Genomic DNA, 11999 nt, shown 5'->3' on the forward strand with positions numbered 1-11999 from the left:
TTCTTTTGCTGTCTCTGAGCACTCAAGCACAAAAGCTTTAGCTGTGATAAATGTACACAGGGATGCTGTGCTTCTGTCTTAACACCCACACACTCTTATTGTCACTCCCGCACCATTGACTCATTATCAGCCACTCCGGATAAGAGCATCTTTAAATGTTTAGAATGTTAAATAACCTCATGTTTATGTTACAGTATGTACCAAAATGACTCCTTCTAAACAGAATTGCCGTTCTTTACAAAGTTTTATGTCAACGGAAATGTAAAATCTGCATTTACAACAAACTCAAGGTTGACTTTTTTTTCACTCTAGGCGCAGATTAGTTCAAAGTAACACATACACACATTAATACACATGAAAGATCAAAAGGAAGCAGCTACGATCGCAATCTAAGGGAGATGAAAAGCGGAACACAGCTCCATTTTTCAGGTCGGTAACACTCAGCGGTGCAGAAACATGCAGAAGCTTCAATGCATAGAGATCCTGTCATCTCCACCCTGATCAATGTCAGCTCCACTGACAGGCAAGACGAACAGAGGAGGCTAAAAATACCTCACAATCACACACAAAGTCGCCATGATTGCACCCCAGAGTTTATTTACACAGTGTGCATGTAGATGGGAGAGATACAGAGAAGTTCTGTAAATGCACTGAACCAAAGGGATTTTTAAGATAGCAGGATATAGAGCCACTACTAAAAATAATAAAGCATAATCGAATCATCTTGCTCTAGGCTCGCAAAACCTGCCTCTCTATATTGTTACTCCATTAAAGGAGAGAAGAGCTATACAGCTATAAATCCATTCATTGACAGAAAAATAGTGAACAGCTATTTTGATAAGCAATTAACCGTTTGAATCAGTTTTCAGGCAAAAATACCAAATATTCTACCGGTTCCAGCGTCTCTTTTATGAAGATTTTGTTGCTCTTCTTTGTTTTGGTGGTTTACTGAGTATTGGTCTAACAAAAAAAGTTATTTGATGTCATCTTGGACTTTAGGAAATTGTAACAGGAAAACAATTTTTCTTTAGAGTCGCACCCCAGACATGTTTTAAAGATTGTAAAAAAAAAAAAAATACTCTGCTATGTTTCATAATTTGTATAACATTGTTTTCCCCACACAGGAAGTTAAAATTAAAATTAAAAAAAGAGAGAAAGGGCTGGAAGAACAGCTTCTCTTTCTCCAGCTCATTACCACTGCTCGTGCTCGCTCTAGGTTGAGACTTTTTGGCGATTAGCATATACTGTATCTATGGGTGACTAGATTCTAGCTTCTTCCTGAAGTCAAAGGGAAAGAACAGCACGCATCGTGATGGCAAGAAACGTCAGAGAAATTCAGCCATGTTTGAGCCGGCTCCAGACAGGAAGGGGCGGGGCAGAGGAACCCCTTGGGTTGATGGCCGTCTCGCAGAGACCTGCTTCTCGAAGTCGCTCCTCAGGCTAATCGTTCTTCATATTAGACAGTGATTGGTTTATGATTTGTGACTTACCAACTAAAGCTTAGCTGGGACACGTTTGAATCTAAGATGTCACTTTGTAGTAAACAGGATGCATAGAGAGTCCATACATCATTTGTATCACGCTCAAAACTGCAATGGTACAAAAGACAAGGATGTGTGTTTTTTGCTGAGCGTCACATGGTAAGCCACATGCTCAGCGGGCCGATAAGGGGCCAGTAGACACTGCAGTTTTGAAGATATTCTATATCTTAATAGATAATATATTCTACATAAAGAGGGTATAATCTAGACTGTTTAAAAACTACTTGCTTCAAAACAATACTTTTTGATACTTCTAGGTATTGCATAACTTAACTTGTGGATTTGATTTAATATGATAGTGGTCAGTGGTCTCCGTTCCTCATAGTGTGCGTGTGTGTGTGTGTGTGTGTGTGTGTGTGTGTGGGGGGGGGGGGGGTATAAGTAACACATTAACATTGACTCAACATACATACACAAATCATGTGCACCTCAATGGTACTTCACTCCCACGCATTATCCTCTCTTTGGTTACACCACCCACTCACTGCGATGATACCACACACACAAACACTGTCCTCCCACTCATTCTGATGATATCACATATTGAATACACAGAAGGGGGGGGTTAGAGGTAGAGACAGAAATGGTGAGAGCTGTGTGCACATATTGCTCCGAGGCTACTGCTCTTTTGGTGTATTGCAACTGCTAAATCCCCACGACACACACACACACACACACACACACACACACACACACACACACACACACACACACACACACACACACACACACACACACACACACACACACACACACACACACACACACACACACACACACACACACACACACACACACACACACACACACACACACACACACACACACACACACACACACACACGTCATTGAAATGGAACGTGGGCCCACAAAACAATGAAGTGTGCCCTCCGTTTCTCCCTTTAACCAAATTCCTCTCTTTTCATCCACCACAATGATTACTTCACTCATTCATTTACACATCCATTCCGTTAAGTACATAATTAGATGGTGGAAACTGAAAAAGACAGATGGCATTATCTAATCTCACAAAGCCAGACCAACCCGTCAAGTATACAGAGGGCTAAAAACAGAGAGAGTAGTACTGCTGAATTGGACACAGTCTCCTGGGTGAAAGTCCTGTGTTTTGTGACCAATCCACCACCACGACCACCCCAACCTTTGCAGACTTTGTCGCTCTAACTTCAGGGGCACGTGCTCTGAACCTTTAACAGTTGAAAACCAAGTGATTTTTAAGCCGACCCTCAAGAGTGCTTTGTGCGTCGCTATCAAATGCAGAGGGCCGTGACAAAACGGCGGTATTTAACACCCCGCGAACAGGAACGAAATGGTCAAGACAGAGGTCATTTAACTCTTTTACACAGTATAAGGTGGTTCAATTTCGAATTTGCGGTACATTTCTGTAGTTTGTGTTTTGTCACCTTGCAGCACCCCCTCCCCCCATGGTGAAGATGTTATTATCATGTTCTTTTCTTTAATTTATTTGCATGTGCTTTGTGTGTTGATCTCCCAGGAGCTCCTTTGTTCAGTAAGTTATAGTTTCTGTTCCACCTAATAGTTGCTTAACAAAGCTTTGTAAAATCTATTACAGGGCCTTTGGACCACATCATTTGAATGGAGATCATTTAGCTAAAGTTCCGGGGCACGTATACACCTCAAACACTTCCTGTCACATGCCTTTAAACTTTCTGCCCTGCACACCTGTGTGTTGTCATTTTCTGTGCACGGCCCTCCCTCTGTTTTTCTCTCTGTCTTTTACATCTCATCAAGTTCCCCGGGGGTCTGCTGAGCCGGGAAGTCATGGTAGATCCTTCCTGTAGTTTTCCCAACAGCACAGCCATCAATCTGCTGCTTCATTCCCATCATTCACTCATACATTTCATATTCAATAAAGAAATATTTTCAGCATCTCAATTAGTGGTGTGATTCTTGCTAATAAACCATGATAAAAATCACTTATGTCATTATACTTCTCGTGCTCCTCCCTCGTGGTGCCCCCATGAACTTATCTCAGGCTGACTCTGGTGGAGCTGGCACACTGCCTAATGTGCCTTTATTATTTATAGTATACATTAAATATCCATGGAGAACACACACACACTCAGGCCTACACCCACAAACAGTTTAATATGTTTATATACCTGTTTCTTATTGTCTGTTCTCGTTTCTATCTCTCCTTCGCTCATCACTCTGTTACATCACTGTGGCTATGACCTGGGCTTAGGTTACTGCAGAGGTAAGCAGCCATGTAGTGTACCTGTAGAGTCTACCTGTAACTCCGGCTGAGCATTAAGTTACACTACAGGCTGCAGTTAGCACCTCAGGACTCCTGTCTCAGCCAACGGGGAGCTACTTTTTTCACCGCCAGTTTGTTAGACTGAGAAGGATCAAATAGGCCGCCGTACAATAAATGTTTTACACCAGAATGATTCAATAACCAGCCTCACAGCTTTTATGTCAGTCTTGTTTTTCGCAGATGAAAACACCATCACTAGTAGGTCACCGAAGCAATCCCAATACCATCTGTTTCTCAGTAATTACTGCTATGCAAGTGTCAACATGTTGTCCCAAAAGCAGATTTTCTAAAGCCTTTTTCCCAGGAAAGAGCAAGCCCCTGCATGTCCCGTCACTTCAGTGGTCCACATGACTTTCTTCTTTATATTTTAGGTCCCAACATGAACAATACCAGTGAAACTGCAGAGTGAACATCACATTGATATTATGTGAAAGAGCGGAGACAATGAAGTTATTTTTAATTAAATCAATCTGAAACCTTTTTGATGATTGGTGAATCATTTCTCAATTTCTAGAGTGGATCTGCTGTTTCTTTGTAATACACAGTATGATGGTAAATTGAACATTTCTGTTTTTGCACTGAAACTTGAAACTTGAAAGCACCTCAGGCTTTGGGAATATTATCTCAAACAATCGGTGCATTAGTGATTTGATTTACTAATTGGTTATAAGAATGTTCAGATCTTTATCTTATTCATAAAATTAACTGACGCAGGCCAAAGAATCATGTGCAATATTCAAATTTAGTTTCTGTTTGCTGTTTTTTTAGTTAAGTTTATTTGAAAAAGGATAGTTCAAATTAAAATATAGACATGGTGATTAAAAAATATACATGGTAAAAAAAAAATCCAGAACTTTTCATCCGCACATTTAAATTAGCTTCACCATGAGTGTCATACAGTATGTTATCTCTTGAATAACAAACTAAGCCCCTGTGTCAATAATGAGTTATTTTGATGATTCTGTTCAGTGCAGCAGAGCAGTTATTTATGCATGTAGCTTGGGTATTTAAATCCACCACAGTTCACAGGCACTCTCTCTCTCTCGCACACACGCACATAACTTGTTTTTCAACTATAGCTCCTCCTTGTAAGCTCCAAGTGTTCCACATTGCCCTGATCCCTCACCAACAGTGTCATGATATATTGTGCAACGACTGGTTGTCAAACAATAACATCCTCCCGCTCAGTACGGTGTGCAGCCCCTACCTCTTAAAATTCAACAAGAGTGCATCATTTAGTCAGTAAGATAACAACAGATCTTTTGTTTGCTCTTGAACTGAAATTAATATCGGCCCAGGTTTTCTTAAAGCATAATCTCTATCCTATTAGAGTCAACATTTATTACTGTGTTTGGGTTGGCTTTTCTCAAATTGCAAGCAACGTAAAAAAAATGTCATTACCCAACACTAACTGCTATACAGACTGATCCTTCAGCCTTTTAGATTAATGCAATGATGATGATTGACTACTTTGAAAATATTTTCTTCTTTTCACTCCCCTCCCTTTCGTTTCATGTTCGCCTCTCTTTTCCCCCAACTCGTTTCCTTTTCTTTCTACCATTTTTTCCTCCTCTCCCCTTGTTCCGATATATGCTGTTTATGAAATGTTGGCAGAATACTGTTGTAAACAGCAGTTTCCTCTAATGAGCTGCCAGTGTGTGTGTGTGTGTGTGTGTGTGTGTGTGTGTGTGTATGTGTATGTGTATGTGTGTGTATGTGTATGTGTGTGTATGTGTGTGTGTGTGTGTGTGTGTGTGTGTGTGTGTGTGTGTGTGTGTGTGTGTGTGTGTGTGTGTGTGTGTGTGTGTGTGTGTGTGTGTGTGTGTGAGAGAGAGAGAGATAGAGACGCAGTGACATGCTGTGCAGTGATGTCCCAGATTTAGATACTGTCAGATTCAGTGCCAGGTTCAAAGCTACAACACACAGAGTGGCGAAGCTCTAGTTATTCATTTGTATTAATCTATAGCTGTAGTAGTACATCCTCTATATTATAACACACACACACTCACAAACACACACACACACACGCACACACGCACAGATTTGAAAAGACGGACAGCACAGGAATTGGTATCGAATGTCTTGTTAGTGGCACAGGCCCTAGTTGTGCTCCAAAATAGTAACACAAAAAGAAAATGCTCCACGCTCTAAAATCCGATTAACATTTGGACCTGGTGTGTCACACTCCTGCATGAAATGTAAACTGAGATGAACTGCACTAACTGCCCGAAAATCTAACGGTTTGATCAGTGATTGTCTGCATCATATAAAAAACACTGACGGACTGACGGACTGACAGTCTGACGATTTGAATTATGAAAAAACGAAGGTCAGGGTTTCACTTATCTGTTCAACGCAACCTTAACTGCAGTGGAGTCCTCGTCACGCCACAGAGATCTGATGTTAATCTGACGCAATCTTAAGTCAAATTCAAAATTTAAACTTTTTTTATTTAATATTTTGTTGTTGGAGGGATTGACAACGTGCATAAAAATAAGCGGATGGAAACACTTACTGTGGGAGACAGGACTTGCAGTCGGCTGCAGCCTTTTTTTAATTTATCAAACACAGTGACATGATGCCATGTAAAAGGAGTTAACATGTCTGATGTAACCATTCTATTTTCCTTATTTTGGTCTGTAAACTAGTCAAATCTGCCAAACTCCTGTTTCATTTGTTCTGGCAGATGCGTCTGGCCCCTTTCCCATACAGGCAGCATCTTGACAATGTATGGACCAATCACAGCCGTTTATTCATATTGGGTTGGTTTACGATGACTGACAGCGCCCTGTTACTCGATATTCTGTTACTGTATTGCCTATTTCTTGCATAAAATGTTTTCAAAAATGTATTTTAGTCTACAGTTTAGCTGTAATTTGAGGAAGGTTGTGACCTTGCCCTCATTGTTTTCCACTGAGCTAGCACCGCTGCGTCGTTGCTGTGATTGGTTGTAGGTCATGTTTCATTGCTCTGATTGGTTGTATGTGTATCCTGTGTCCAGAAGCGTTTTACTCTGTACGGTTGATAACGGCCCTTGTAAATCAAAAATGAACTGAGAGGGCCCAGACTTACACAAATTTGCAATTAGTCTCGTGATGCCAGGCTAGGGTTTCACTATATTGACACAACATTTTAGTTTAATCTGGGTATCCTTCTTTTTGCTTGGCAGGAAGGAACAGTACAATAATAGCCCTTAAAGACAAACCCAGGGCTTAGCTCCCTTCCATGTAAACACACACGCATCTACTCACCTGGTCCAAATAATGATGCAACCTACTTTTTTTTAACAGTTTTTTGCAAGTTAATTGTCTTAGTCTGCTCTTTAGTTATATGGGTGTATCATGTCCTTTACTGTCTTTGCTCAATGTCTGCTTATATTCAAATTAAATAATATAAATAATAATTAAAACAAAACGTTTGAGTTTAATCCACATCGTCTAATGTTTCTACTAATTTACTACAAAGCTATAATGCTCCCATGATGTGGGGGGGCTCTTCCAACTTCTTATTTGATTTGCCGACGACACGTTTGAGAAGTCTTTGGTTGCATGCAGGTTAACAGTCCGTGTGAAGAGCCCGTTGCTAATCAGACCTTGAACAATGACTGGCGCACGGAAGAGGAAATCAGACCGCTCTGAGATTGCTTTCTGACGGACATGATTTGCCTGCTAATAGACACGATAGATGACAATTAGATTTTCACATTAACTGGTATACTGACTGACTGGGTTGACCGACTTGACCACAAAACTTCTCCATTAGATCTTCTCCCTGACCACATCCTGGCAGACCTGGCTCGGTGTTAAGGCAGCATGGAGAGCAGCCTGGACGAGCCAGACTACAGTTCCTGTTTCTTGCTCTTCCTATACTGTCTCAGTGAAGAGGAGACATCCTGATAAGTTGACTGGAAGACTCAAAGAAGAAGCCGATGCAACCGGAGGAAGACAAGAAGCTAAATGATAATGAAGAGAAAGCAAGAGGAAGAAAGTAATAATCAGAACAAAACACCCCATTCACCTTGGACACCTCCCCTTGTGTGTGTGTGTGTGTGTGTGTGTGTGTGTGTGTGTGTGTGTGTGTGTGTGTGTGTGTGTGTGTGTGTGTGTGTGTGTGTGTGTGTGTGTGTGTGTGTGTGTGTGTGTGTGTGTGTGTGTGTGTGTGTGTGTGTGTGTGTGTCTTTAGGGCTTACATAAGGGGGCTGAACAGCCTACGCCAATGTATAAATACCCACGATGCCAGTGGTGAAGCAGGGAGAAGGGTCAGGGAGTGAGTCAGCACACCCATATCACTCCTCCTCTTTCTCTCTCTCCCTTCCATCAATCCATCCTCTTCTTCTTTTACTTTTTCTCTATTCTCCTCCTCCATCTCTACATCCATCATTTTTCATGCCGTTACAGAGGACTCTACTTGGCATACAAGCTATGACCTCTGGTTGGTGATGATTGTAAGAAACAAGAGCCAACAAAATCAATTACAAGCAGTAAGATCATTTTAAATAACAGTTCTTTGATGTCAAGGTTTTCAAAAGATCTGTTATATTGGTAAAAGCGTTTGAGATTTAAGAACTACAATTTAATCCTCTATTCTATTCATAGAGGGTTTTTTTGTGACTGTGTCAATATGCTCTTGCTGTGTTTTTGATTTCACTCGAGGCACAGCACAGAGACACTTCCTCATTTCATTTTACTGCGCTCAGCGGCTGTAATCTGCCACTGACAGCTCACAGGCGGTATGGTCATTGCTAGTTTGTGGCGGAATCTGTTTTCCTGTGTTGTGGCAAAAACAGTTCAGCATGTCATAATTCAGATATTCCTGGGATCCTCAGGGTTCCCGTTATGTACATTCTATAGCAGCAGCCTTCTGCTGCAAAATTATATCCACGGCTGATTTAATTTACAGAATGTCATTCACAACTCTGTGAGGGCTGTTAATTTGACACGACAGTGAAGATACATCAGTGTCACGCTCTAGAGTCTGGGTGACACGCGGCGAGGAGAGGCAGGGGGAGTAAGGCCTTTACACACCGGGGTGTTTTTTTGGCGTATTTTTGTAATTTACCTTTCCAAACTGTTGTTTTTCTTATGAGTACTTTCACACAGAACACAATTATTACACAGAAAAACGCATCAGTTTTATTCTCACATCAAGGTCAATTTCAACCAATCACTTTGTTTCTTAACTAATGAAAATTATAAGACAACAACAAAGATGTCTGCTTCTAGACCTCATACATCCATGGATCAGACGGAAAACTATTTCCCTACTTCATAATTGACAAAGGAGGCACACAGATAGCTCTATTATGGCCAGCACAAATGAAACACTGGAGCTGGGAGACCCACCTCAACAGCAACAGAACAGAGTTGTGTATAATACGAGGATGGTGTGCCGATGTCGCTCCACCACTCCAGCATTTTTTTTGCACTGTACTGAACTCACACAGCGACCTGTGACCCTTAACCGGGGCCTGACCGAACCGTGACTTCTGTGTACCGTTAAGCCCCTTACTGTAAGGATGTCCCAACTATCAATTCAGTTCATTGAAGTAATGGAGAGCTGTGGGATAGCAACCACAGAGGAAGAGGAAGGAAGAAAAGAAGAAAACAGCATCAAGTGAAAACTTGGATCTGCCCAAGTAAAAAAAGTTTTTAAAAAAGTGACTGTTAACAACAGTATGAGCAACTATCACAGCCAGAAACTGGTAATGTGTCTTCTCACTCTTTTCTTTGAAATTGTGCTAAGTATGACAGTGAGTGTAGGTTAAACTATGATCTATTGATACATTAATAGAAGTAATGTAATCAAGTCGAGAACAATCTCTTAAACAGATTGTGATAAGTGATTAATTACAAATATAATATTAATACACTTGTCATAAGAGACAGTACTCTATAGTAGTGACAGACCTGTTCATGCTCTGTGAACATCAATTAACCTCTCAATAGTGTACTATTGAGAGGTGTTGTATCTTAAATTCAATTAGAAGAAAAACAAGGGAGACAGTACAGTCTGGCTGGCTTCACGCTCCGTTCGATTTCAGTTTCAGCGCTGTGCCAGTGCTGTGAAAGAATTCTGGCACAAGACGATTTTACGTGGTCTAGCTTACACCTCCACCGTTACCCTCTCTCATTCACTCCATCTCTCTCTCTCTCATTCACCACATCCCTTTCACTGTCTTCCATTCAGTCCACCTCCATCTCTCAATTTTTGTCCGTCAGAGCCCATCCGTTTGTCTTTTTGTCTTTCCCCTTCCATCCCACTCTTTTTAATTCTTTCTGCATCTTTTTATGTCATTTTTAATTTCCCTCCTCCTTTTTTTCACTTTCTGTCTCCATTGTACTCTCTCTCTGTCTCTGCAGTCTTCCAAATCTGTGAGCTTCAAATGAGCCACTATAGTGAGGCTGCTCGTTGGCTTGCCTATGGGCATCTTGGTGGAACTTGTTGAGAGGAAAGTGTAAAGGGCCATCCAAACCAAGAACTACAGTGCCCAGCCCCTCCAAGCAGTTCAGCCTCTGAACCCCTGCAGGTCATTCCATCAGATGCAGATCAAGTGGCCTTCATCTAACAGCCAGGCAAAATGGGCACAGTTCAATACAGACGTAAGCCAGATCTTGGAAACCACCGCCAAGGGCGAAGTGGACAGACGCCTCGAGACTATGACATCCATCATAGTCAGCTACGCAGCAGAGAGGTTTGGCCTCAGTGAGAGCAAGAACCCCAGGACCAAATTCACCCTGAACCGCCGAGCGACTCAGATACACAAACTGCGCCAAGAACTGCGGAGCCTCAAGAAGCAGTACAAGGTGGCAGGTGGAGAGGAGAAACAACCCCTGGCAGGGCTTCGCAATATTCTGAGGCAAAAGGTCATGACGCTGCGACGTGCAGAAGGGCACCGAAGGCGAAGAAAGGAGAGAGCAAGGAAGCATGCTGCGTTCATCTCCAACCCCTTCACCTTCACTTAGAAGCTGCTTGGAGACAAAAGGAGTGGCAACCTCATGTGCTCAATGGCAGAGGCAAACACCTTTCTACACAACACCCTCAGCGACCCAGAGAGGGACCAGGAGCTTGGACGACAGAGGACCCTCATTAGCCCGCAAGCACCAACAGTGGAGTTTCTAATGAGGGAACCCAGCTGGGCTGAAATACAGGAGGTTGTGAAGGGAGCCAGATCAGCATCAGCCCCCAGCGGTGTTCCATACACTGTGTACAAACACTGTCCACAACTACTGCGACATCTGTGATTTGGCGCAGGGGACAAGTGGCAGGCAAGTGGAGATGTGCAGAGGGTGTGTTGATCCCGAAGGAAGAGGACTCAAAGGACATCAGTCAGTTTAGGACGATCTCGCTGCTAAGCGTCGAAGGCAAGATTTTCTTCAGCGTCTTTCACGACGACTAACTGAGTTCCTCCTGAAGAACAGTTATATTGACACCTCTGTTTGGGGGCAAATCAGAGACACCATCCTGCCCCCAGTGTCCAGGAAGGGGATCCCTGGAACACCTCCTCAGTAGCTGCCCAAAAGCCCTTGGAGAGGGGCGCTATCACTGGCGCCATGACCAGGTGCCACCAAGGGCCACAGCAAGCCTCAGCCAATCAGATTCCACAGAGCTGGAGAGAAGCCCACTATCTGTCAGGTCTCCTCACCACCGCCACAGACTGGCAGCTAGAAGTGGACCTGGGCAAACAGCTGAAGATCCCAGCAAGAATAACAACAACACGGCTCCGACCAGATATGATCGTTGTTTCTGATTCCACCAAACAATTGATCATTCTGGAACTGACAGTGCCCTGGGAAGAACGCATGGAGGAGGCTAATGAGCGGAAGCGTGCCAAGTCCAGGAGCTGGTGGAGGCGTGTAGGAGCCAAGGCTGGAGGACTTACTGTGAACCCCTGGAGGTGGGATGCCGAGGTTTTGCAGGGCGGTCCTCTGCAAAGTCCTCACCATGCTGGGCCTCACCGGTGAGGCAAGAGGAAGGCCATCAGATCTGCCAACTGAAGCCGCAGAAAGAGCCACAAGATGGCTTTGGATCAAGAGGGCTGATCCGTGGAAGAAAGCTGCTGGTCAGTCGGGTCGCCTGGGCGAGGGTGTCTGATGTTGAAAGACCCGAAACACCCAGTGACCCCAGGTTACATCACTGATGATGTGTCCCAGCGCATCAGCAAG

The 11999-nt window shown here is 43.0% G+C and overlaps 1 protein-coding gene across 1 annotated transcript in view; it reads right to left on the reverse strand.

Moving 5' to 3' along the window:
• LOC310960221 (protein kinase C beta type-like) overlaps positions 1–11999 on the reverse strand; it is a 92851-nt gene that overhangs the window by 60897 nt on the left and 19955 nt on the right. The window lies entirely within an intron of this gene.

This window comes from Echiichthys vipera (genome assembly GCF_963691815.1).
Source record: "Echiichthys vipera genome assembly, chromosome: 17".
Taxonomy (NCBI): Eukaryota; Metazoa; Chordata; class Actinopteri; order Perciformes; family Trachinidae; genus Echiichthys; species Echiichthys vipera.